We start from the raw sequence: 26,990 nt of genomic DNA, 5'->3' as shown, positions 1-26,990 counted from the left end.
AATTACAACAAACAATTTATTAGGTCCATCCAGGATCCGCCCACGGGCACGCACGGGATGTAGTGGGAGAGAGGACAGGGTTGTGGAGGCAGCGAGAAATAGCGTGGCAAGGGACGACGAGAGGGAAACGATAAACAGGGAGAGGGATGAGAGGGAGGAGGGAGAGTACGATGCTCTCGTTCGTTCGTTCGAGCGACGAAACTGAAATTATTCCGCCGGGGGTGGTGGCCCAGCCACCCGATTGTATCCGCACAAAGGAACGTGTTTTTGGGTTCGTTCGCCGATGAAACGTGTCGGTTACGCTGCGCTCGGCTCTCCCGACCCGGGACCCCCTCGTCGATGAAAACCACCGGGGATATCGGCGCAAGCGGCCAATTGATCTCTTGAAGGCGGACCGAAACGCTGATTAGCCGGGGAATAATTAATCGTTGCTGCCCCGGCCAACTTTGTTTCCGCCAATTTTCCGGGGTTCCTCGGCTCGATACGATTTTTACCGCGTCTGTGAAATTATTTTTTTTTTCAAGTATTCTGGAGAAAGGAAATTTCTTCGTTTCGATTCTTCGGGTCCTTTAACCCCTTGCAGTCCGAATAGTTCAGTTAGTATCGTATTCGGTTTCGTAGTGTTCAGTATCGTGTAGTTTGCCTTTGTTTCAATATTTCAGCGTAACAGTAGATATCAAATTCTAAGTTTCAGTATAATGTTATCGTTTGTAATTTATAATTTACGATTGTGCAATATCTGAAGGCAAAATCTCCTATATCGAGTCGAACTCGACGAAGGACCTCAAAGGGTCAATTATTCGCCTTGCAGCAACGAAAGGGTTAACCAACCAATGCTTCCACCTCTCTTTTTTTCCATTTTCATACAACTTTCCCACCTTTCCTCTAAATCTACCACAATTTATATTACGATATCGTCGAGGACGTTGTCACAGCCTGATTAAAAATCTTGACGATACGCGCCCACGTTAGAAAAGTGTGCTAAGAACAAAGAAACTCCTATCAGAATCGTAACCACCCTATTATTCCAGAGATGTTAGAGCGTACGATCGGGCACGTACGATAGGGCGGTCGCCATTAAGAACGAAAGCGTGAGAGATCCGACTTTGACGGTAGCTGTCCCCTCGTCTTTCATTCCCAGCAATCAGCCGCGCACAGCGCCGAGGAACATTTCGTTTAGAGAAAGCCGTTGTGTGCCGATACGAATCGCTCGCCGCCGTTACAACGGCCCTCGTATAATTGAAGACGTAATTACGTCGCGGCCATTTTCTTCTTTACCCACGCGAAGTTGGAACGCGCTTCTAATAAGGGACACGTTACTTACTCTCTCTGCCGTAGCCCCGATCGCGACGCAATTTTCCATTCAACAGTTTTCCATGCTACCGCGTAATTATAACCTGGCTCTCTTACGAAAACCTTCTCTCTCTTCCTCCTCTTTCTTCGTACCTGTTCCACCGCGAAAGTTCACACGATTCTCTCCTCAGACACGCGTGGGCGTGTGCTAAGCTGACCTACGACCTCAGCGAGTCTCGCTATCTCGTGGTTCGGCCGATAAGATTCGCGAACTCGAGGCGATCGTTCATCACGCGCACACACATACGTACACACCGCTTTCTATTGTACATGTGTAATCTATGCCTCTCTGGTCGACTCTATTTCGCGTTCTTTCAACGAAGCGGGGACCGATAGCTTAACCTTTCCTCCACTTTCCGACGATTCGTCAGATTAGTCTTATTAATGGTCGCTAACCGTTATCTTAATAGCAGCCTCTCCCTTTGTGTCCACTTGGGCGACTAACGACCAACAACGTGCGCTGCTCGGCCGCCTATCATACCGTTGGTCTCTAGAATTTGTTAGCGTTGCCACACGTGTTCGCGTGTCCCTTTAAATCTCCACGTGTCTCGGACGAGACGCATTGCCTGTAACCGGCGAAAAGTTCGGCGATCCTGCAGTTGAACGAGGAGATTTCGATGGAATTTTTGAATAAAGAATACCGGGGTATGTTTTATTGCTGTTTCTTTCGGCGAGGTTTTCGTGTCGGATGGTACGCGAAGAAAGAGCCTTTTACCTTATACCGTACCTGCGAAAGTTTTCCTAGGTGGAAGAATAAGGCGAGACGTTTCGTAAAGACCTTTCTGTCTCCTCGAGTCTCTCGTGTGTCATAAAGCATCTTCTCCTAGTCGCTTGACACCGTGTGACGTTATTACCATTTTTCTTCTCGTGTTTATATTCGAAGGGAAGGCTACGCTTAAATGTACAATATAAAATCTGTAAAAAGAAAAGAAAGAATAATTTCCCAATATTCTCTGTTATGTTATAAAGAAGATGTATTTGCCGAAGAATGATCGCTTAGTGGGATCCTAGCGGGAAAATATAATTTCTCAGTATTCTGTGTTGTGTTATACACAGAAGACGTGTTCTGCCGAAGAATGATCCCATAGTGATCGCGTAATCCGAAGTTCCACCGCGATTCGATCAATTACACCGACACCATTGTAATTTGTAGCGTCTCTATCTGCATTTGTCTGGAACCGGTTAACGAGGCCGGCCAATCGGCGAAGGAACGATCTCTCGTTGCCCCCAGCCAGGTCGATTAATCGACTCTTCGTCGAGAAGGCAGCTGTACAGCAGCTAGCAGCAGCAGGTCTGAGACTCGTGCACGACGCGCGTACGTTACCTTGAATATTTCCAAGCAGCAGCAGGAGCAGCAATGGTTTGCTGCTGGTTGCTGTGTGGCTACTCCTGTTGCTTACAGTGCAATTTCAGTTCCGCGCGCGCGCTTCTTCTTCTCCTTGGATCGGTTCGACGGCGAAATAAAGTGGCCCCGAACACACGAAGTAATTAATTACCGCGATCTGATTGCGCGCAATTAATCCGGCCGTCTTGCCGGCGGATCATTAATTAAGAGTAAACGAATGTCTCCGGGATGTAGACACAGTGGAGGGATACGCTCATTTATTTGGAATAATTTACTTTAAACGGCCGTGCCTAGGTTGAGGAGAAGAAGCCAGGGCAAGCACACCACGTCCTCGCGCTAGATCCACGCGATAAATTCAACCTTATCGGTCGCCCGGATATCGATCTGGCACGCTGCATGCTCGCGATGCAGCCCCGCGTAAATCACCGGGCGCAACATACGTTTTTCGATTACTCTTATATTTAACACGCTTGTTCGAGGATCTGTTGGGAGACTGGTAATTTTGGAGCGCGAGGGTCGTTGGAGAAGTAGAGAGGCAGAGTTGAAAAAATGTTTAAATAGGAAGTACGATATTTTTGAAAATCATAATTTGGTATCTCTGTTCATAAATTTATTTCAGGATACATGAATAAAAATTCGAAGATTAGGGGAAATTAGGAGAAATTAGGCTGCGAGATTCTGTCAGTTTTGCCTTATACAATAGTTAAGATTCAGAGGAATTTGTGGAATCGCATACGAAGAAATTAAAAAATTAGAAATTTGGGAGAGCTTAAGCTGGGAGATTCTGCCGTATTTGTCTTGTAGTCCAGATTCGCCCCATAAAGTTTCTTTTCGTTCGACTTCCTCTTTGTGGAATCGCGAAAAAATTTGGAAATCAGAAAATTAGGAAAAATTAAGCTGAGAGACTCTGTCACATTCCGCTGATAGTCCATATCTTCGTAAGTTGATATCTTTGTCGTCGATTAAAATTTATTAGTGGACCAATTGATTTTTCGAGACCAAAGTGGCCTTCAAGATGACTGTAGCAAACTTTTTATCAGTCGATTTTTCTTTTAAGTTTTCAAGGACACTTGTTTGTTACCGTGATCTTATTTCTCGGTTGGAAGATATCACGATGGATGTTTCCCTATTGGTTGTTTAGTTTTAGGTTAAACTACGTTGTTCGGTTTTTTTTAATATGAATGATTCTCTCCGTACATATTCTGCTTTCGGGCTTGCGAAAGCTACCTTTATACATGTTTTTGTAGCTGCTAATTCGGAAAAAGGGACAATCAACGCCTTTCCTAGAAAAAGGCTTCTTTCGCGAACCCTTATTGGCAGGTAGATAGAAGCGATGCAAGTCAACGGTGGGGGTGATCGGTCGCGTGGTTCGTGTTGAGGACACTTTTTATACATAGACCTACAATTATTTTACGTTCCTCTTTCAGCGCAAGTTGGCGAATTAACTCCGGAAAAGATACCATTACAGCAAGCTTCTCCATTAAAAAAAAAAAAAATACTCTTCAGTTAAATAAAGTCTCCGGGTGGAAGAGACGCGTGTAACCAGCAAGTTAACGCCGCGGCAAAACGCAATTATCATCGTGCAACACGGTCGCAGGAAGTTCTCCACGGAGTGGAATCTCGTTCGTTGACTTTTTATTTATACGGCTCGTTGTGTTCCTCCTAGGCTAGCCGGGGGTTTCTCCTGGCTCGTTACTCGAGTCCTCCCACGTGAATCGAATTATCCTTCGCTCGGTGGTGTGAAAAAGAGGAGGCGTTGCCGTTTACGACCTCTTCCCTGGCTTAGCGTAGTCCGATTAGCGTATTCACGACCTCTCTTCTCTTCTTTTCTCCCTTTCAAGATCTCTCCCTCTCTCTCACCCGAATCACACAAAGTAAATGGTAGAGCTCGCGTGTCCGCGGCGAATTGAATTTGAAAGGCCGGATCGATCGGAAAAGGAAGCGCAGAATATTAATTTGTTTGAGGTTCCAGGGAACGCGGATCGTTCCGAAAGTGAGGTTCCCGCCGGATTTCTCGATTACCCCGCGCAACCTTTGTCCATGAGATCAAGCGGTTTAATAACATGATCCGCGGAGCGGCAGCGATCGACGTATTAAGGTCAGCTGGGTCGAGGTGTATAAAGATAATAGCCAGCCACCGGCCAACCAGCCAGCCGGGCGAATAAGTTCTCTTATGTCCAAAGTATGTAACGCGCGTGAGAGGTTCATTAAAGGTGCTGGCTGCGCGCCCCTCGAACTTTAGGCAGAGCCCGTTCACCGTGGCCGTGTGCTCTCCGAGCGTTTTCTGACATTTGCATGCAGGCGAACGATTAGTCTCGTGTGAAATATCGCGTCTGTGTAATCACTCGGTGGCATGGTACTTCGAATCGTGAAAGATATGGAATAAGTATTATAGTACCCTTTGATGTTGTTCAAGTTAGAAGTACCTGTTATTAATTGTTATTAAAAGTTTGTACGGGTTTTGTGAAAATTTGAGACTGCTGGATGTGGTACAAGCAGAATGTAGGATTTTGTAGCAAAAATTTAGTTGTTGCTGAAGGAAGTTGAGGTGTTTAGTGGGTAAAACGAAAATGTACAGTCGGTGGAAGCGATGTGAGCTACTAAGAAGGCAAAATGATTAACTCTACTCTTTGATATTCTTCCTATTTTAGTATCAAAGGTTGTAAAATAAATTTGATCGATTTTATTTTATGGAGTTCGTCACTATTGAGGTCGCAAGTTCAAGCATTATGATGTAGCAAACACCCAAGGCCAAAATTTCTACTTAAAGCTGTGTGATATCCTTGCACGGTAATAATTGTCATATTGGTATTCTCATATGGTTAAAAAGAAAGGAGATATTTAGCTGAAACACCCTGTATACTGTAACGAAAGAAGTTTAGATTATTTTTCGACCTCTCTACATCCCTTCCATCAACTATACCATTCATTGATACACTCTAAGCAGCGACGAAGTCTCGCAATCTCAGTTATCAGGTGTAGAAATGAATTCCTTCCGACTGGATTCACATCTGATTTAAACCCACCCAGTTTCTACCACAAAAATACCAAAAGGTCATCAACAATAATAGTTGTTATTTCAACAATTCTTCGAAACTTCAATACAAATTCATTTTCAATTAATCCCCTCTCAATCTAAGCTACCTACAAATCATCAAACGCGGAACACCTTAAATACTCCTCAAGAAACATTAAAAAAAAATTCACTTCCATCCACGAATCTCCATCTGATCGAGAATAACATGTCACCGTCGATTACTTCCCTCCACGGTCTTCTCCGGCGTAATAAGGACGTCAAATGTCGGATGATCGGAGAACGGTCACGCGTTCCCTTCGAGTAATTCGATAATAATTGGTGCGTGGAGGAAGCGGTGTGTCCACCGGGCTCGGCGGCGGGGGTTTCGGGGTCCCCTTAATGATGAGATCGAGCGATGATCGAGCGGCGGATCGAGGCGAACGGGGTCAGGTGGGTCAGCCCGCGCAAAAATAATAATCAATCGAACGAGCGGCGGCAAGTGAGAGCCGGCCAATTACGCGGTGGCGGCGGTGCCTGTGCTGCGGTTTGCCCTGGCCAAGAGGGACGGGGACAAGAGCGTAGCCTCCTACCGCCTTTAATTCACCTCCACCGTTCTCTTCCTCTCCTCCTCCTCCTCCTCTTGCCCCTATCATAACCTAACAACTCGAGACTCCCTCGCTTTATTATTAAAAGTTAAAATTCCGCTGGGAGCCTGCCTGATCTTGCGGCGAACCGCTCCGGGTTCTCTCTCCCCTTTTCCTCCAACCTCCTCCTCCTCCTCCTCTCTTTCGCTCGTTTCATGGCGGCCCTCTGCTCTTTATAAAGTCGGGCAAACGCTCTCGTTGCAGCCTCGATCCTCGACATCCGGTTCTGAAACGTTTATACCGACTCCTTCGAATTCCTCTCTTCTCGCTTTTGATTGACGTATCGCTGATGAACTTCAGTCATGCAACTATGTTGCACCGCGGTAATTCTACGGCTGGGGAAGGTGGTATTATGTTTAATAAGAATTATGAAATTTTTTGGGTGGACTGGGAGTATTTGAGGAGAGGTGTAAGGAGGAAGTCGGGAGTATCGGGACACCCGTTGTGTAGTAAAATATATCGTCGGCTGGGTAGAAGAGTAACACTGCCAACGAAAGTAAATTTTTCAGGAAATAGGCTTGAAATTTTTTGAGGTAGAAAGTTATCAATTATCTCAACCATTTAGCAATGAAGAAAAGTTTGCTTTTCTCTTATAATTTAGTTAATAATCTTTGAGCTTTGAGGGTCTCTGATAAAATACTGTTTATGTGTATTGCTTGCTAATAAGGAAAGGGTTGAAACAGCCCTATTTTGTTAAATAGCACAATTTTACTTAAAACAGTCCTATTTTGAATCGTGACATTGTTAAATAGCATAATTTCAATTTTAATTTGGGTGACGCTCTTTCACATAAAAACAATTCACTTTATCTCAAAATTAATTCTTGAAATTTGTTTTATCTTAGTTTTGTAATGAACTGTTTAGATTTGCTTCACCGATCACTAAAATACAGAAATTACTCCCATTACCTTTCCTTAATCTTCCAGCACAAAGTAGCGATCTACTACAAATTAATAGTTCCTGCAATTTTTTTATCTTAACTTTGTAATGAACTGTTTAGGTTCCCTTCACGATCACTAAAATACAGAAATTAATCCTTGTTGTTATTCTTCCAACACAAAGTAGCAATCTACTACAAATTAATAGTTCCTGCAATTTTTTTATCTTAACTTTGTAATGAACTGTTTAGGTTCCCTTCACGATCACTAAAATACAGAAATTAATCCTTGTTGTTATTCTTCCAACACAAAGTAGCAATCTACTACAAATTAATAATTCTTGAAATTTCTTTTATCTCAACTTTGTAATACCTGTTATAACATCACTAAAATATAGAAATCAATCCTCTTACTATCCTTCCAACACAAAGTAGCAATCTATTACGAATTAATAATTCCTGAAATTTTTTTTATCTCAACTTTGTAATACCTGTTATAACATCACTAAAATATAGAAATCAATCCTCTTACTATCCTTCGAACACAAAGTAGCAATCTATTATAAATTAATAATTCCTGAAATTTTTTTATCTCAACTTTGTGATGCCTCTTTAAATTCCCTTCGCGATCACTAAAATACAGAAATCAATCCTCTTATTATTCTTCCAACACAAAGTAACAATCTATTACAAATTAATAATTCCTGAAATTTTTTTTATCTCAACTTTGTAATACCTGTTATAATATCACTAAAATACAGAAATCAATCCTCTTACTATCCTTCCAACACAAAGTAGCAATCTATTACGAATTAATAATTCTTGAAATTTCTTTTATCACAACTTTGTAATGTCTGTTATAACATCACTAAAATATAGAAATCAATCCTCTTACTATCCTTCCAACACAAAGTAGCAATCTACTACGAATTAATAATTCTTGAAATTTCTTTTATCACAACTTTGTAATGTCTGTTATAACATCACTAAAATATAGAAATCAATCCTCTTACTATCCTTCCAACACAAAGTAGCAATCTATTACGAATTAATAATTCCTGAAATTTTTTTATCTCAACTTTGTGATACCTCTTTAAATTCCCTTCGCGATCACTAAAATACAGAAATCAATCCTCTTATTATTCTTCCAACACAAAGTAGCAATCTACTACAAATTAATAATTCTTGAAATTTCTTTTATCTCAACTTTGTAATACCTGTTATAACATCACTAAAATACAGAAATCAATCCTCTTACTATCCTTCCAACACAAAGTAGCAATCTATTACTTATTAATAATTCCTGAAATTTTTTTATCTCAACTTTGTGATACCTCTTTAAATTCCCTTCGCGATCACTAAAATACAGAAATCAATCCTCTTACTATCCTTCCAACACAAAGTAGCAATCTATTACGAATTAATAATTCCTGAAATTTTTTTATCTCAACTTTGTGATACCTCTTTAAATTCCCTTCGCGATCACTAAAATACAAAAATCAATCCTCTCGCTACTCTTCCAACACAAAGTAGCAATCTCTTACACACTCTTCAATACCCGCACGACAGTTAAACAAAAATTACCCGAATGTCTTCAACGTCCCCATAAAAATTCTTCAAACCAAACAAAACCTGGGAAAAAAAAAACGAAGTAAAAATGGAACAAGGACGAGAAGAGGAGAACAACTCCAGCTGGCACTTTTGGAGCGGCGCGTGTAGCAGGCGGTCAGGCAATAAAATTCTCTCTCTCTCTCCTCGGTTTTTCGAGGTGGTGATTTTTTCCGCGGGGCCGGGGCGAGGCGGAATTGTCGAAAGGCGGTAAAACTGTCCGTTTCGGGGAAGAGTAAAGGGGATTGGCGCTCTGCTGGGCTGGCCCGTTTACGAATTACGCGGACGTTTACCGGGCCGGCAGGGGGGGAGAAGCGATTGAAACGCGCGCGCGGAAACGGGATCGCCTCTGGTACCGGTTCCGCGATGGAATATTTAAACGGAACAGGAGTTGCTCTGGCGTGGCCGAGTCGGAAAACCGCAGCTCGTTTCCTCGTCCACGGGACTCCGTGTCACCGAAAACGCACCGCCGCAGGAACATTTTGAGGGTTTATAAACAAACGGATCCCCAGTTCAAATTGTCCCCGCCGACTCTTGTCCGCGTTTTCGCTCCAATCGAAACTCTCTGTTTTCCACAAACTGCGAGTCCTGTTCCGAGCGGTTCCGATACTTGTCCGCTCCAAGATACTGGTTAATTAGAATTCTTAATGCGAAATTCTTCGAGATTATTATAAAGGACCGTGGTAAAAATAGACGAATTCCTGATTGAAAAATTCTCGTGTAATTGTACAGGTTCCGAGGAATCAGGAATTAATAGTCATCTTCTTCGTTAATAGTCGAGAATACGACCGGCTCGTTTGATCGGTGAAATAATTATTCAGAAAATGGTGCAAAAATTTGCGAAGAGAGAATTTATTAAGATTGACGTGTCGTGGAAATCGTCGAAATAAAATTGCCGAGGAATCGAAAATCGATAAATACTTATCTCTAGAAACGAGATAAAAATTAGAAGAAATTAGCACAATTAGTGACAACCTCACTTTCTCAGAAAATACCAAGCAATTTTGCGAAGTAACGATTTGAAAAGCTCGCCGGTGAATGTACGAAATATTTGGAAAAAAGGAAGAATCACAAAACGATCGGTGCACGCAACGAAAGCATCCTACAACTCTTTCACAGATTCCCGAGATTACATTCTCTGCAACATGCTCACGTGTGAATTTGAGGAATAACATATCCCGAGTGATCGGGTACATCTTAAACAGCACTAAAAATCCCGAGTTGATTGCACGCGAAACATAACGAGGGAAGAATGCAAATTCACCTTGATCATTTACCGGCTATTCCTGTCCGATAAATTATTAGGACGCTTTACAGCATAATTATTTCGCGATACCAGTGTCCTCGTAAAATCTTCTTGTCCCGTGTATATCCTCGTCTTGGTAACATCGTATCCTCTCTGCGGTTGACGAGCGATATCTTCGGTTGATAATTTATCAAAAGAGCAACGATCGACGCATCCTGATCAGGGAGGAGGATGATGACGAAGGCAAAGGAAGGATAGAGGAGATCATATTCTTGGCGCGAGCTCGTTTTCGATCGGTGTATAAATTGTGTTCTGGGAACGCGATCACGAACCGATCTCGAACAAGGCTTTTTTCACCGGCTAAAAGCCCTCTCTCTCAGTGGCGGATCGTTTCGTGGATGGTTAACGACTCCTCGGTTCGGTTCGGACGCGCCGATATAAGCCCGTGTGGCGACGGGATCGCGGAATAATTCGAGCGATTCGCGCGATTACGTATTATGCTAAACACGCGAAAATGGCTTTTTAAATGGAACATCTACATTTATGCGTTCCCTTACCTGCCTCTCACTCGCTCCCTTTACCACACACCGGTTGTATCGATTGAAGTCTCGGTCGTTCTTTGCCGGGGCCGAATGGATCGAGCCGGCGGTAAGCAGCGGCGAATTAAACGCAATTTTCGTCCATGCGAGGTATGCATAACAAATTGTCGAGCCGAAGAGGAGCTTGGAACGTCTTTATACTTTGAAACTGGCGCGCGGTCATTATGCACGTAGCACGGGGGCAGAAAAGCGGCTGCTTCCGTCCCGTCCAACGATTACAATCCAATTATTATTCCTGCATAATGTGCTGTTGCTGGCCACTCTCTTTTCTCTTGGACGCGAGTGATCGTTTCGTCGATCGTGTACTCACCTGGCTGATCGAGGAGAGGACCCAGGCCTAATCGGCCGCGTTTCACCGGCGATGTATAATATAGGAACGCGGGAAGATGGAAAGCGGGTCGTGTGGATGTTGAGAGAGAGACGGAGGAATGGAGATCCGCGAAATTGAAAATAAAACGGTTCATTGAGTAGCATCGATCGAATTTCCTTACAACATCGCGTTACTTTTCTTATTAATCCTCTTTTTTTTTCCCTTTTTTTCGTTGTCCCTTTTTAACCGGTGGTTTCCACCGTGTGCTTTTTCTGTTTCATGTGACGACCGGGATTACATCTCGTCCCTCCAGGATCCGACATCCGTGAGTATCGCTTATTATGCCGAGTTCACGCTGGTGTTCGCGAGATGTTCGCGAACAGATCGTGAGGTATGATTGCTGGAAGTTTGGATACTTTCGTGAGCAGTGAACTCGTCGCTAAATTGGGAACATTTTTCGCTGAGGAGAATATATATTAAAAGTTCCTGTTCGCGAGCTTTGCACTGCGAGTGCTTAGATTCCACGCGTGAAATCTTCGCGAGCTTAACTCTGCGAGTGCTTAGATTCCACGCGTGAAATCTTCGCGAGCTTAATTCTGCGAGTGCTTAGATTCCACGCGTGAACTGTTGGCAAGCTTAACTCTGTGAACTGAGGAGAATATATATTAAAAGTTCCTGTTCGCGAGCTTTGCACTGCGAGTGCTTAGATTCCATGCGTGAAATCTTCGCGAGCTTAACTCTGCGAGTACTTAAATTTTACACGTGAAATCTTCACGAGTTTAATTCTGTGAGTGCTCAGATTCCACGCGTGAACTGTTGGCAAGCTTAACTCTGTGAGTGCTTAGATTCCACGCGTGAAATCTCCGCGAGCTGAACTCTGCGAGTGCTTAGATTCCACGCGTGAACTGTTGGCAAGCTTAACTCTGCGAGTACTTAAATTTTACACGTGAAATCTTCATGAGCTTAATTCTGTGAGTGCTCAGATTCCACGCGTGAACTGTTGGCAAGCTTAACTCTGTGAGTGCTTAGATTCCACGCGTGAAATCTTCGCGAGCTGAACTCTGCGAGTGCTTAGATTCCACGCGTGAACTGTTCGCGAGCTTAACTCTGCGAGTACTTAGATTCCACGCGTGAAATCTCAAATTTTACACGTGAAATCTTCATGAGCTTAATTCTGTGAGTGCTCAGATTCCACGCGTGAACTTTTGGCAAGCTTAACTCTGTGAGTGCTTAGATTCCACGCGTGAAATCTTCGCGAGCTTAACTCTGTGAGTGCTCAGATTCCACGCGTGAACTGTTCGCGAGCTTAACTCTGCGAGTGCTTGCATTCATGCTCGCGCACTCAATTCTGCCAGTTCTCATGTTCTGCCCGCGAATTGCCCGCGAGCTCAACTCTGTCCCTACTTGTGTTCTGCTTGCGATCTATTCGCGAGCAATTCTTCCCAGTGTGAACCAGGCATTACGTGTCACGAAATGCTGCAAAGTAGCGGCAGAAGAACGTAGCAGGCCCAGTTGCACCGGCAGTTAGCATGAACGAACTGGTTTCTTTTCCCGTCGCGGGGACCGCTGGGCCACTCTGGCCCACACCGAAAAAAAGTCTCGCGCGTATCGCGTTTCGCTTATTCTGAACTGCACCGCGATCTTCGAGTTCGGATTGGTTTGGCCAGGTAAAAAGTGGAGCGCACACGGTCCGTTCGAAAATTCGGCGCTTCACGGTTACAAGCACGCCGCCAACTTCTCCGTTTCTTCTTCAAATCTCGTCACAAAAGACGTTGAATTTCTAATTAACACATTGTCCATGATTTAAGTTACGCTTACCCTGACGTTGCACTTCTTCACGGGAATTTCTCTCAGCCTGGGAACAATTTACACGCTTCGATATTTTTCTCCGTGGCTTGAACTGTAGCAGCGCGTTGATTGAGATCTCTCTGTTCACTCAATTGAATCAAGAAACCCTTTTACGTCGAAACATTTCCAATATTCTATGCTAGAGCTTCTTCACACTGCTTTTTCGTTCTTTTAAGAAATCCTTTCGTTCGGTGAACGGTGCATCTGGGAGCTAATCGGAGCACGTTTAATATCTGCTTTGTGTTTCATATGGACCATCTTCGGCGAACCCGTGCAATGCTTTGGAAACTTGCTGCGATGCGGAATTCAGGGCGTAAGTAGCATTGAAATTTGAACATTCTCGAACGAGGTCGAGGCGCGTCGTTAAGCGTCGCCCTTTTCCTTCCGAGCCCGGAGAGTAACGTGTACACGATTCAGGTATGCAAACACGCGTACACACGATATCCACGCGGAGATCTGCGGCGAACGAACACTTTGTCCGTACGGTGAACAAACAAAAACGCTGGGGAACGAGCGTTTACCGGCACGAATCGATCATTTCCGTGCGAGAACCGAGTCCAAGATGGCCCCGTGGATCGCGTGAACGAACCTACTTATTGAATTCTCTGGTCGCGTAACGAGCTAGCCACGAAACCGCCGTGAAAAGCGTCCAAGAAGAAACGAGCAACTAATTACTTTGGTAATAATAATAGTAATTGTATTGGCCTGGTTCAAAAGTGTTCTTCTTCTATTTGCGATGCTGCGTTTGTGTTATAATACCGAGAGTGGATATGCGAATGATTCGACGAGTGAAAATAAAATTTGAAGGTAGACGTTTCGATCTGACATTTGAAAAAGAAGAGTGCAACGATTGGTTGTGTTTTTTGTGCTAAAATAAGATGCATTTTTGACGCATTGTGCTGTATTAATAACGCAAGGATACAAACTCGGCGCAAAGCGAAAAAGAAAAAAAATATTTGCAGTGCTGGGAATAATAGAGTATGGCAATATTGGTTTTCAAAATTAAGGAAATTTTGCTGTCAAAGACGCTTCACACTCTGCAAGGGTTTCTCACACAAAAGTTGACAACGATCGAATTTAAGCTTTAATCGAAAAGAATCTCGATGAAATCACTCGGGACATTGCAGACACTTGAAGTATAGTCGATGGGATAATTGTAAAATCGGTCAGGTGTCGAAGTTTACACGTTCGGTCCAGTGAATCGACACACACCTAAGAAAATAAGGACTGGAAACCTAAATCAGGGCTACAGAAATATTCTTTAACTTTAACTCAATCCGAATTAAAAAAGGAAAAGTTTCTACTATCGAAAATCTCTGCCTATATTCCTTCCACCGACTATACTTAACTTGTCGAAACCCAACGTAGAAAACGACTTATATACATAAATTTGACTACACAAGTAGTTGAACTGCTGTATAAGTTGAAAATACAGAAGTATGCTTCAGCTTTGAAAAATTCGATTCTGAATGTCGCTGCATCGATTTACTTCTTCGCTATATTTCTTTCGCCAACTATACACACCGTATCAAAAGCAACGTTCAAATGCCTCGCGAGTTGCAAACGCGAGCGAAAACTTTTCGACGAACCCGGCAATAATCGTACGTGAAACCCCTTCCTACACAAGATTCCGCGGACCGTTTTACGAAACGGAGGGTAGAACACGCGATCGGTTTCGAGGCGTCTTGAAAAGGCCTGCTCGCGTGTATCGGCGCTCTCTAGCACTATGTAACGATCGCGATAAATCAGCGGCGCGTTTCTCATCTGAAAATTGCGATCAATCGCGACAATAACATCATACGCGGCGCAAAACACGTGGATCGTTATCGTACGTTTGTTTCCCGCGGCGGTTACGTTCCCGCTGCGAGAGCTGCGGGCCCCGCGTGCACAGCTGTTCTTGTCAGTATCCCGATGCATCACGATAAATCCAGCGCGAGCTCCTTTTTCGTACGGCGCTCTCCAAGACTCCCGAGACTCTCTACAGGTTGGGTTTGTGTGTCGTGAAGAGCGCGACGTGGTCTCGATCTCGTCGAGACGATCGAGTAAAACCAAGAGAGCGCACGCGTGTGTCTTCTCATACGGCAACGACGGCATAATCGCGGGATCGAGGCCCGCGGTTAAGTCTCAATTAAGCGGCAGATCTCTATCGAGGGACACCGCGTAGCCGCGAGATTACCGCGCCAGATTGCATAATGAACCGTCCTCCTCGCGATCCTTCTACCGGTCCCCGAATTATCCTCCGGGATCATTTCTTTACGATCGCTTTCTAATCGTGTAGATCGGTATCTTTGGAGAGGGACGTTGGCTGTGGCGATTGTTTTCTTTCTTGGGAGAGACGGGATTTGACACATTCAGATTTTGTTGAAATGTTATGAAATTTTGTAATTGAATACGAGCTAAGTATCGTTTCATAGTTTCTCTGCATCTTCGATAATTCCTATCGACGGTGGTTTCACGTGCCCCACAGAAAAATCACTGATTAGGCTTCCAAGTTTGTCGCATGAAAAAATGTCGTCCTCCCAAGAAAGTAAGGAAATCCAAAGATCTTCCACAATTCCTATCAGCAGTCCTTTCACATGTCCAACAAAAAAATCGTCGCTCAAATTTCCAAGTTTCTCCTAATCTTCGTTTAAAAAAATTTCGTCTTCCCAAAAAGTTAACGAAACCCAAATCAGGCATGATTAGACACACATCCCCGCCAACAAAGGTTTCATTCGTCCAGTAAAGAAGTCCAAGCGTATCATACCTGTTAATTCGAAAAAGAAAAAATTTCCTTCTGCGAAAAATAATTTCTCCCAAGCGCGAAGCATCATTCCACATTCCCCCCGCGTCTTCTGTAATCCCTATCGACAGTGGTTTCACGCGTCGTACAGAAAAATCGTGGCTCGGACACGCACGGACCACGAGAGAGGGGCCCTGCGGCATGGGCCCGGAGGGCAGGAATACGAAATGACGGGACGGATATCTGACGTCTCTATAGCAGTAAAACGGCGGGCATGCGTGCCACGGCGGGGGTCCTGAGACGTCGTCGGAGACATCGGGCACCGCGGGCGGCCATTGTCTCAAGGGAGAGTCCCAAGGGCGAGGCAGGAAGGGCCCAACCCCGGGCTGACACGCACGAGGGGGTCGCCAGCGCCCCGTCGGGCCGTGAAACCAAATTAATAACCGAATTTCAAGTATTCCTATTTCGGGGCGAGGAGAGTTATCGGCCATGGGGGCCACCTGAGCCCACGGTACCCTTTTTCGCTCACCGGTCTCTCCGTCCCTCTCTCCTCCCAGTGTTTCTCTCTCTTTCTACGTCTTCGTCTCTCCGCTCCGCAGAAACCGATGTCACACCCACGCGATCCCATCCGAAAACGAATGTTATATCCTCCGGCGGGGCAGCGGCTGACTTACCGCGCCGATAAACGATATTTACGGCGTAATCATTAATTAAAATATATTGGCGCGATCGCGGATCCGCGAAGGGAACGCGCGAACGCGTGTCCAACCGGGATGTTAATGAGCTCCGGTGGACGTCTCAGTTTGGTTCTTTTTTTTTTCTCTCTCTTATTGGTTTCGACGGTGGAGAAAGAAGAGTGCGGTCGAGTGGGTTCCACGCTCGGGCTCTGATACACAACCGGGTATGAAGATCGTGAATGTTGATCGATTGGTCAGCCAGGCGAGAACTTGTCGTCGACTTCATCGATCTTCGTAATCGGCTGGTGGTGAGCGTGGTGTGTGGGTGGTGGGGTAATAAGAAATCGTGGATTCGAGGTGTAAAAGATAAGGATGGACGTTGAGCATCGGTGGTGTGTGCGACGGGGAGTATGGATTGGTAATTAGCAGGTTGATTGATAATTAACATTTTTGGGTGGCGAGTATTTACATGCAGGCCATCGTTCACGGTTTGGTGACAGGTTTGCTTTATCGAATGTAGATGGAAAGAGCAGGGTGAAATCTGGGTATCGCTCGTTTCTCTGTGATAAGACCTCTGATATGTGGCTGAAAAATGGAAACTAAATTCAATCGTGAGTGCATGAGACTCGTACAAATACTAAGGAGGAAGATGATACTTTTCTTTGGGACTTCTACTCTTCACTTTATTGATCAATTTTTTAAGTGACAAAGGTAAAGCTCGTTCTCAGAGGAACTTGTAAATTTTGCAATGAACTTCATACTCATCCAAAATCCAAAGAAAGTTGCATTCAGTGTTCCGTACGTCAAGGATGAAGCCACGAGGCTTCTACTAATCCTCAAAGAAGAGAACCTAATTGTGCAAACTCCCCTTAACCCTTTGCGATCGGCACATTTCTCTGGTTAGACTACCAGCTAGTCGGAGAAAATTTAGATTTTTAAAGTTATTTTTGCATAGTTGATTTATTATATATATAAGGATATTGAAAAACAGAATATTTTGAAACTGATATATTTCTTTTAATACATACTAGTTATAGTGCATAAAAATAAAACGTTTTAATTTTTGTAATTTTCCAAAGTATGATACTTGACTACAGTAATTCTCTATAAAATTTTCTTGGCCCTCTGATTGCTTGTCAGAAAGAAATATATTAAACACCCAAATTTTGCCAATTTTCTCCTACCATAGCAGAATGAGATTTCCCTTTCATCGTTTCTTCAAGTTAATCTCACAGAACAGTGTCACAGCATCGAAAAGTCTCACCTCACGGTCGATTCTCAAATTCGCCGTTTCTCCCGCTCGATATTCGCGCGGCACGTCAACAGACTTTTTCTCGTAACACGAACGCGTCCGGGCAATTTGTGAAACAAGAATCACGCGGCCTCGCTACGTCTCGGCCTCTCGAGCCCGCGACCTTGCCGTTTTTTTCACCGTCGCCCCGGTATATCGCGGGCGGCCGCTATAAGCGGGCAATTAAAAGCGTGCAGCAGGGACATTTATGTTGGCACTAACTGCCCGTTAAGACGGAGGAACCGCCTAACCGTGGAAGGTGTAATTGGCCGACGTGCTGAAGCTGCAGCTCGTAAAACAGCAGGCGTGCCCTGCCTTGGCCCGCCAGTTTTTCCGCTCGCGTGTGTATTCCATCCCTCTCCGCTCCGAATTTTCTATTCAATCTTCTATTCCTCCTCGTTCTTCCGCCCTTTCCCTCGCTGCTTTTCCTCGTGAAGTCTCACGACGTTCGTTATGGTACACACAGGCGCCACAGGTACTTTAATAACCAAGCCTAATTACAACTAACAACTAACACGCTAGAAGAATACACGTTCGATGCGGCGCCATTGATAAGCGATCCCTTTTTCCGATAGAAAACGGCCACCGTATAAATTATACACGCGTTACAATGTTCAACCGTGCAACAACGTTTTGAAACGGAAGAAACCAAGCCAGCGAATCCTTCTTGTGTACAGGGTGGTGAAGAAACAGAGGATTTAGTCGGGAAATGGAAAGTTTCAAAGAGGATTTAGTCGTGAAGTGAAGTGATCTTTTTGAAACGTGTTTGCTGGAGATGTTCGATCTGTCTTCCTTCCATTTCGATATAAAACTGAGAGAAATTGACTGATATGAACGTAGATCGTGTTTCTTGATTAGTCTTCGAGTGTCGCCACAGAAAGAAATGTAAAGGATTCAGGTGACAACTTCGTTCTTTGCACCTCTAATCAAAAGTTCGATTTAAGTGTCTCACATTAAATGAAAAATATGGTGGCTGAAGCCATATGCATAAATTTCTCTCGATATGCCACATTATCCAAGACTTGGAATAAATTATTCGTTAAAAAGTTACAACAATAAGAATAAAAAGTGCCTTCTGTTGTCTAATATAGCCTCGACCGATTCTTCTGTTCATACAGAAGTACATTTTACAGAGAAAGCATGGAATTTAGTACCCATATTAATCATTTCTTTCTCCACTCATAGTCAGTGAGAACTACAATCTCCAAAAGTCTTACCAAATTTTTCTTCTACATTATTCATCCTTCGAAATCATTTTAATTGCGATTTTAAAGTTTTTTGATGATATTAAAAAGCAAAAAGAGATATTTAGGTAGCCTCCTTTTGGGACACTCTGTGTGTACACGCGATGAAGAACGTGAATCTCGGAAACGCGTGTCTCCATCGTCGACAGGAATCTTGTTGCCACCCTCGCTAGGGGTGATGGTTCGGAAACGAGTTCCTGCTAAAACGTACAGCATAGTGAAAAAGCAATCCAGTGGCCTCGTTATGAAACGCAGATCCATAACAGGATAACGTAATCGTGACGCGTCTCTAATTACCAAGCGAGGGTTTCCGCGATGGACGTGCAAGTACGGGTAGTACGTATGTATGCACGTTACTGTAGAATAGTGGCGCGAATAGGTTCGAGGAAAAGTCATGGGACTGTGGCATTGGGGAGGCCTCCATTTTATAATACGCTCGTTACGCTGGCCCGACCGCGAGGCTACGCGTTCCGCCGGCAATCCATTTCTCCCTCGCGGCTCTTCGATTAAAATGCCAGACGTCGGCGGGCGGGCGAGATGGAGAAGGGCCGGGGAGGAGAGATTCCACCCGATACGCGATATTGTTACGCGTGTACACGTTGTAACTGTCCGGATCCGTGACGGAGTCACGCGATATGCATTATGCACGCACGTAACGCGGCGGCACCGCCGTCAGACGTTTCCGCAATCACTCCCACGATGCACCACCACCCGGTGACGAGTGCCGCTTCTTTTTCTTTTTTTTTTTGTGAGAAACCACGAGACGTTTGGTGATCCTCCCCGTCTATGCTTTGGAGAAGCTGCTCGTTTGTGGAAGTGTAGAGTCGGGTATGGTTGATTTGGTTGGAGGTTGAATCGGTGGGAAGTGTATTCTTGGAGTATTGGAAGGAGAAATGTTTTCAGTTGAGAGGTTTCTGGTGTTGAAGCTTTGAGAGTGTGGAATTGTAATATTTGGTGAATAGAAATGAATCGATGGGAAGTGTATCCTTGGAGTATTGGAAAGGGAAATGTTTGCAGTTGAGATATTCGTGGTGTTGAAGCTTTGAGAGTGTGGAACTCTGAAAGTTGGTGAATAGAAATGTATCGATGGGAAGTGTACTCTTGGAATATGGAGAAGGGAAATGTTTTCAGTTGAGAGGTTTGTGATGTTGGAGCTTTGAGAGTGTGGAATTCTAACATTTGGTGAATAGAAATGTATCAATTGGAAGTGTACTCTTCGAATATGAGGAAAGGAAATGTTTGCAGTTGAGATATTCGTAGTGTTGAAGTTTCCAGAAAGAGAAATTCTCAAATTTGGTGAATAGAAATGTATCCATGGGAAGTGTACTCTTAAGGTATGGAAAAGGAAATGAGATGTTTGTTGTGTTGAAGTTTTCAGATTGTGGAATTCTGAAATTTAGTGAACAGAAATGTATCGATTGGAAGTGTACTCTTACAATGTGGAAAAGGAAATGAGATGTTTGTTATGTTGAAGTGTAGTGGACTCTGGTTGATTAGTTCGGCTGTTAAAGCTTTGAAAATAAAACATTCTGAAATTTGGTGAACAAAAAACAGTCGTCAACTGCACGAATGGTTCGTGTTTGAATTTCACAATGAACGATTCCACTCTCAGCTCTTCCCACTCGTTGCAAATTATCTAATTAAAAGATTTCATCCTGCTCGAAAAGGGAAGGAAATGAAGATCTCTACCTACCACAGTCCTGTCGCAGAAACATTTTAGATTAGCGCGGTGCATCAAAAGCCTCTTTTACTGTCGCATGAATTTAAAAAGTAATTAGCGTCTCGTGTAGTACAAGAGGTTCGCGCGCAAGTTCAAGCGTGAACACAAGAAGGGATATCTTTATTACGGCTAATTTCTTGCGTGTTCGTTATTCCAGGGGGCAAGGGAGAGAACGTGTTAACGTTCCTCTGGAAGCAAATGGCTAACAAAATAATTATTAGTATCGTTCGCGATAATTACCATCATCCCACCTCGTTATTTTCATTCTTTCTTTCTTTTTTTTTGTTTTAAACGAGTAGCAGTCCCTCGCGTTTATCCACGCTGAATGGAACTATGAATTCCCTTATGTATAAAATAGTCGTGTCCCTGTCATTATCCCACACAACAAGTTTCACGATTTCGTTTCGAGAACAAACGTATCATCAACTTGTTTTTTACCTCTATACACACCGTGTTGTGTGATCGTTCCTCGAACTAATTAACCGGACAGATGTCACTTAACCACTTTTCCCCCTTGTCATTTCAACGATTCATCATTGGATAAGGAAGATAAACAACGTAGGATTGCGCGGTGTATAATAATGGCGACAATCAGAAGTACGAAATACTTTCTCGTTTAGCAAGACCAGCTGTTTATGATTGAGAACAGCACAGAAACGTCCAAGTGTCACGATTTCAACGGTGGTGCGAGGACCTCCGACGCCGTGGTTCATTACAGCAGCTGCATTACCCGTATGTACTGCGACGCGTCATTATTTTTATTAGCATAATGACAGGCGAACAACTCAATTTGCATGGAAAATCACACAGGTCCGTAACGAAGTTCGCCCGCGGATCCGTGATCGTCCTTCTAGCCCCTCGCAGTCCCCTGCACTTGTAATAAAGCCTCGCTTATGTAGGAAACTCTCTGTCCTGCGAGTCTCGTACGCGTATTTTCCTATGTGTGTATAACGATGGGCTGTGAAGCACTTCGAACATGATTTTATACTGGAAAGTTCTGATAAGTATCGAAGCGTAAGTCTTGATAGGTTTCAGAGTCTTGAAAGGTTTAATAGGGGAAAGCCCAAGTAGAGTTGGAAGACCTATAGGAGCTTCGGAGACTCGAGGACTATTAAGACTCAAGATTCAAGACTTTAAGGACTCAAAATTCGGAACTTCAAAGACTCAATATTCAAGACTTTAAAGGCTCAAAATTCAGAGCTTTAAAGAGTCAAGATTCAAGACTTATCAAGACTCTAAAGACTCAAGATTTGGAACTTCAAAAACTCAAAATTCAAGACTTTAAAGACTCATGACTTGAAACTTTAAAGACTCAAAATTGAAGACTTATCAAGACTTTAAGGATTCAACATTCAAAACTTTAAGGACTCAAGATTCAAGACTTTGAAGACTCAAGACTCGAAACTTTAAAGACTCAAGATTCGGAACTTTAAAGACTCAAAATTGAAGACTTCAAAGACTCAATATTTGAAACTTTAAAAACTCAAGATTTATCAAGACTCTAGAGACTCAAGATTCGGAACTTTAAAGACTCAAAATTCAAGACTTCAAAGACTCAATATTTGAAACTGTAAAAACTCAAGATTTATCAAGACTCTAGAGACTCAAGATTCGGAACTTTAAAGACTCAAGACCTCTCAAGACTCAAGATCCAAGTCTTTCAAGAGTTCAAAATTAGGTTCAAAGTGATTCGAATTTTCACCGTACTAAAAAACTTCCACTCGCTTCGAAATTACGATTCAAACGCCCATCGCTATACGGTGCAATCTCACGAAGCGTACGAAAACCATTGTCGAAGACGTTCCAAGGTGCAAAAGAGCGATCCTCGCATGAAGCACTCTCTCGAAAGTGCAGAGTGGCCACGGTGTTCGGGGTCCGGTTGATCCCTTCGCGCTGGATAATTCTGTATCATCATCGAAATTGCAGTCGATCGTCATCGTCCACCGCGCTCTCAGTTGATTGAGAGTCGCCTGGGATCGTTTGCCACCGTGGGCTCCGTCGAATCGTCCATTCGATAATTGGCGACGGTAATGTGGCCACGGATTACTTGGTAATTGCTCCACGGCCTTCCTGCCGAAAAACGAGAACCTTGTCGTTAATAATATCGTTGTTTGATTCGACAGCGTGACGAGCATCTTGACGTGTCAATCGAACATGCTTCGATCCTTGAAATTAAGTAAATGTTTCGAACCTTTTCTTACAATTAACTATTTTTATTCGCTGGAAATTTGGTCTTAAATTTTGATTTTTGTGAGAAACTATGATACAGTGTTCAAAGCTTCTTTTATCCTAGTGAAAACTTGTCTGAAGTATGGTTGAGTAGATGTCGAAGATTATTGATCAGAAAAATTGCTAATGAATCCCATCTTGAAAATTTCTTAGAATAACATATATTAAGAAAATGATCACTTGACGCGCTCTTTTTATCATACAAGTGATACAATTTCTATCCGATGACTTAATTACGGCAGAGTAGACGCGGAAGATTTCAACAAAAATACCTAAAGAACCCTGTCTCGGGAGAATTAATAATCTCAAATGGGACAAAATTTCTCAGAAACAACGTCCGTTCGTGTGGAGAAAATGACCACTGGAAGCAAACAGGCGCAATGAAGAAGACACTGCACTCCATTAAAATGTGTCCTTTACAAGAACACGTTGTGCTACCTTGATAAACCGTACAACATCGACACCTTTCATTACTAAGTACTTCGCAGCGTTCTACGTAACCACACCCAATGTTTAAAACTCCCGGTTACAAAACCACGCGACACTATAAAGCGTTGTACGACATCGTGTTTACACGAAATTACCGAGGGACGGACGTCTGGACGGCGCTAAGAGTCGGTCGAAAACACCGTAGAAGCGCAAGCCGTATCGGCAGGTTCTCGAGCGGCTTCGATTAGAGGTTGTCGATTTGCTCTTTACGAATCGATGCCTATCGCTAATAACGGAGATCGCACTTATCTGTCGATCGCCGGTTGATATTCTGCGCGTCCAGGCCTCCATGTTTTTCGCGGCGGTAACGTCGATAGGAGCTCGCGCGAATGGCTTCGGGTTCCTAATTTCGTTCGGGGCTGGCTTATTAAGGCGGCGCAATCTCTGCCCTCCGATATCGATCTCGCGAAATATTATGTAAATAGAGCGGCAACCTCGTCCTGCCGATATTTAAGTGCCCCGTACGAGAGGAGTGAACTTTTTACGCGTTGAATATATCGAAAGGGAGAAACCAGTAGTGGCGCGACGGTGGCAGATGTTCCATCAATGCCTAAGAATATATCTTGCGAATAAGAAGGATAGGAGATATGTTAACGAGGGCTGATAATTTTCCGTGAAACGAGGGTAAGCGATCGTCGAGGAGAGTTCGTTCGAGGAATACGATTTTCCTTGAAAGCGATTCCACTTAGCAGAGATTTTCACGCCCAGAATGTGTCTGCCTGTTGACCTGAACGTTTGCGCTTACCGCCGTGAGAAGACATTCCCTCTTTCTCTCGCTCGCTCAGTCACTTATTTACTCACTAACTCACTCACACACTTAATCATTAACTATCACCCACTCAGTCACCGAATCACTCACTCACTAACTCTCACACACGCTAACTCATTTACTCTCTAACTCTCACTCGCTCATTCAGTTACTAACTCTCACACTCACTCACTAACTCTTTCAATCACTCACTTTCACACACACTCACCCACTCTCCCACTAACTCCCTCACTCACTTACTAACTCTCTCACTCACTAGCTTTCACTCACTCATTTACTCACTAACTCTCACACTCACTCACTCTCCCACTCGACTAACTTTAACTCACTCACTCACTCACTCACTCATTTACTCACTAACTCTCACACTCACTCACTCTCTCACTCGACTAACTTTAACTCACTCACTCACTCTCTCGCTCACTAACTTTCACTCACTCACTCTCTCTCTCACTCGACTAACTTTAACTCACTCACTCACTCACTCTCTCGCTCACTAACTTTCACTCACTCACTCTCTCACTCATTTACTCACTAACTCTCACTAACTCACTAACTCTCTTTCTCTCCCAGGAGATATTATGTAAATAGAGACGCGCGTTAAGCGGGCCACGATCTAGCAAAAGCTGGGCGCGTATCCTCGCGACCGGATGCCGGCTGAATAAAAAGCGCGTAAAGTAACATTTAGCGCGCGCTTAAACGAAATTGCTGTAATCCTCCTGGTAGCGTGGCGGTCGAGAGCGTTGGCGAAGAACCGCGATGGCGCGAGGTGAAACAGCCTCGGTGAACAGCCGACCAAGAGGGGAGGGAAACGAGGGGCCAGGGGTGTAGGAAGAGGGTGGGAACAGGAGGAAGGTGGAGGCCGGTGCATTAACATACCGATTTACATAATGCGTATAATTCGAGTAATTATGAAGGGAAATATACACAATTTAATATAATGGTGGATGTTTAGGGGCCGGCGCTATATCTGCCACGGGAGATCTCCGAGTGCCGCGCAACTGGACCCCTATGCTGCCCTCTTTTCTTTTCCCTCGCTTGGTATACCTGTGGATACCCTGTACGTATATGCATATGCATGAAGATGTTCGCGGCCATTCACGGGTAGAGACGATACCGATGCATGGATAAAGCAGGTGTCTTTTGCAAATTCATTTATGGTTTGCAGAAGTGTATAGCAGTGTTCGAATAGACTTCAATGCAATTTGCAATTAAGACTTATATGGTCGAGCCACCTGATTCAGTTTTTTATCGATGCTTGCTATTATCTTTTATCTTAGGAACCTGAGATCATGTTTATCGAAGGACTTATTGTATATCCTAAATACACCCAAGAAGATCTTGCAAAAATGAGCGATCAGGCGTCTTAAATGCAATTTTTGATAAAAATAGTCTGTGTTGTGTCTGAATCTCGTTAAAATTCGAGGTTTACTCTGAACTTCGTAATTCGAGCATGAAAGTTACATCTTCAAAAAGAACCCAATATAATTTTACACAGGAATCGTTAAAACCGCGTAACGAGTGGTCCACAGAACGAGAAAACGTCGTTCGTATAGATCGGTGCAAGGTGTTTAGAAGCAGTTTCGTTCTCGAGCAGTAAATTGCCCGTTTCTGACGCGGAGGGTTCCCCGGAAAGTGGCCCGTTCCCGGTTAATGACGAGGCATCTTCGCGCCTCCCTTCGCTACCTGCCAGACGTTGATTGATACAACCCCACCTCTCGCCTATTTTAATTTATGTTTTCACACGAGGAATACGGATTTCCTTCCCTCGCCCTGTATTCCTATCCCCTCGGGGAACCTTCCCTTTGACACCCTTGCATTTCAATTTCTTCCTACTTTTCGACAGCCTTCCACCAGCTATCGATCAATTTCTTCGCCATGAAATTCGCCTAACCCTTGGCTCGTTCACCTCGTTCACCAGGTGAAAACCATCGGAATTCCCGCTGAAATTACACGAGAGTTGGACAGGTTGGGAAAAGTTTGGCCGTGAGTGAACCAGCTGAAAGAGACCCCACGCGAAGCACTAACGAGGATAGTCGGTGTTTATCAGTACCGTAGTCCAGGCGCACGTACGCGGTCTCACTCCAATTAGCGCTACAGCCGGGGCTAATTGCTCGATATAAATCGCCGCGAGTTAAAAAACCGGCCGAATAATTAGACGAAGCGACGCAGGTGCTGCATCGCCGTCCACTTTATTATGCGCGTCTCCACGAAGACGTTTAGCGCATTACCGACTCGGTATTATTCTAACGACGCGTCGCGGTCCGCGCGCATAATGAAGAGAGGCAGGTAGGAGTAAAGGTAGCTCGACGACGGTGGTTTTTTTCTTTTTGCTTTTTTTCGAACGGGTGTGTGCATGCGAACCGATTACACCGTTTCATGCTAATAGAGCCTATTAGAGGGAGACCTAGCTAGAGATCGCATGACAATTCATGCGCTGCGCAATCTAAATGTCAATCTCGATAGAGAAACTACGCGACTATCGTGACTTTTCCATCGATCGGAGGCGTATACGCTAGGCGAACGGATCTTTTCGATCGGTGCTCAGATATCGGCTAACTTTGTTTCGTTCTGAGAGAGCTGAGATAGACATCCACTTCTTTTTCATCGACATTCTGCGCTCTTGACTCACGTTTCTGATTCTGGTACATGGTGTACTGTTTTGTCCTTCCGGTTCACCGGCGAAGAGGGAAATCATCGATTTAATAATTTAGTAGTGTCTTTTTATTCCGTATTTTCTCTTGTTTCTGGAGAATATAGGTAGTGTTGGTTGCAGACACTGTCTGGAAGGAATGAATTGGGCAAAAATGATAAATTTCGCATAAAACTTTGAATTACATCTCACGTTACATTAGATCCCACGCATTTAAATAAAAAGGAACACAAACACTTCTCTCCGTACAATAAAGAACAGTAATTGAATGTGACGTGTCTCCATTTCCAGTTCAGTTCGGACTGATAAATCGGTCGTTCGTTATCAGTCTCCTTAATTCGAAACCAAGA

The 26,990-nt window shown here is 43.9% G+C and overlaps 2 protein-coding genes across 2 annotated transcripts in view; both read left to right on the top strand.

The window, feature by feature from the left end:
- LOC108573519 (ankyrin repeat domain-containing protein SOWAHC) overlaps positions 1–26,990 on the top strand; it is a 144,125-nt gene that overhangs the window by 88,959 nt on the left and 28,176 nt on the right. The window lies entirely within an intron of this gene.
- LOC108573527 overlaps positions 13,104–26,990 on the top strand; it is a 65,515-nt gene continuing 51,628 nt past the window's right edge. The window contains exons 1-2 of the mRNA XM_017935987.1: positions 13,104–13,159; positions 19,118–19,120. The gene's annotated coding sequence lies outside the window, so the exon portion shown is untranslated. The remainder of the gene's footprint in view (positions 13,160–19,117; positions 19,121–26,990) is intronic.

The sequence above is a fragment of the Habropoda laboriosa genome, unplaced genomic scaffold, assembly GCF_001263275.1.
Source record: "Habropoda laboriosa isolate 0110345459 unplaced genomic scaffold, ASM126327v1 scaffold153, whole genome shotgun sequence".
NCBI classification, from domain to species: domain Eukaryota; kingdom Metazoa; phylum Arthropoda; class Insecta; order Hymenoptera; family Apidae; genus Habropoda; species Habropoda laboriosa.
This window is presented reverse-complemented; position numbering and strand designations above follow the sequence as displayed.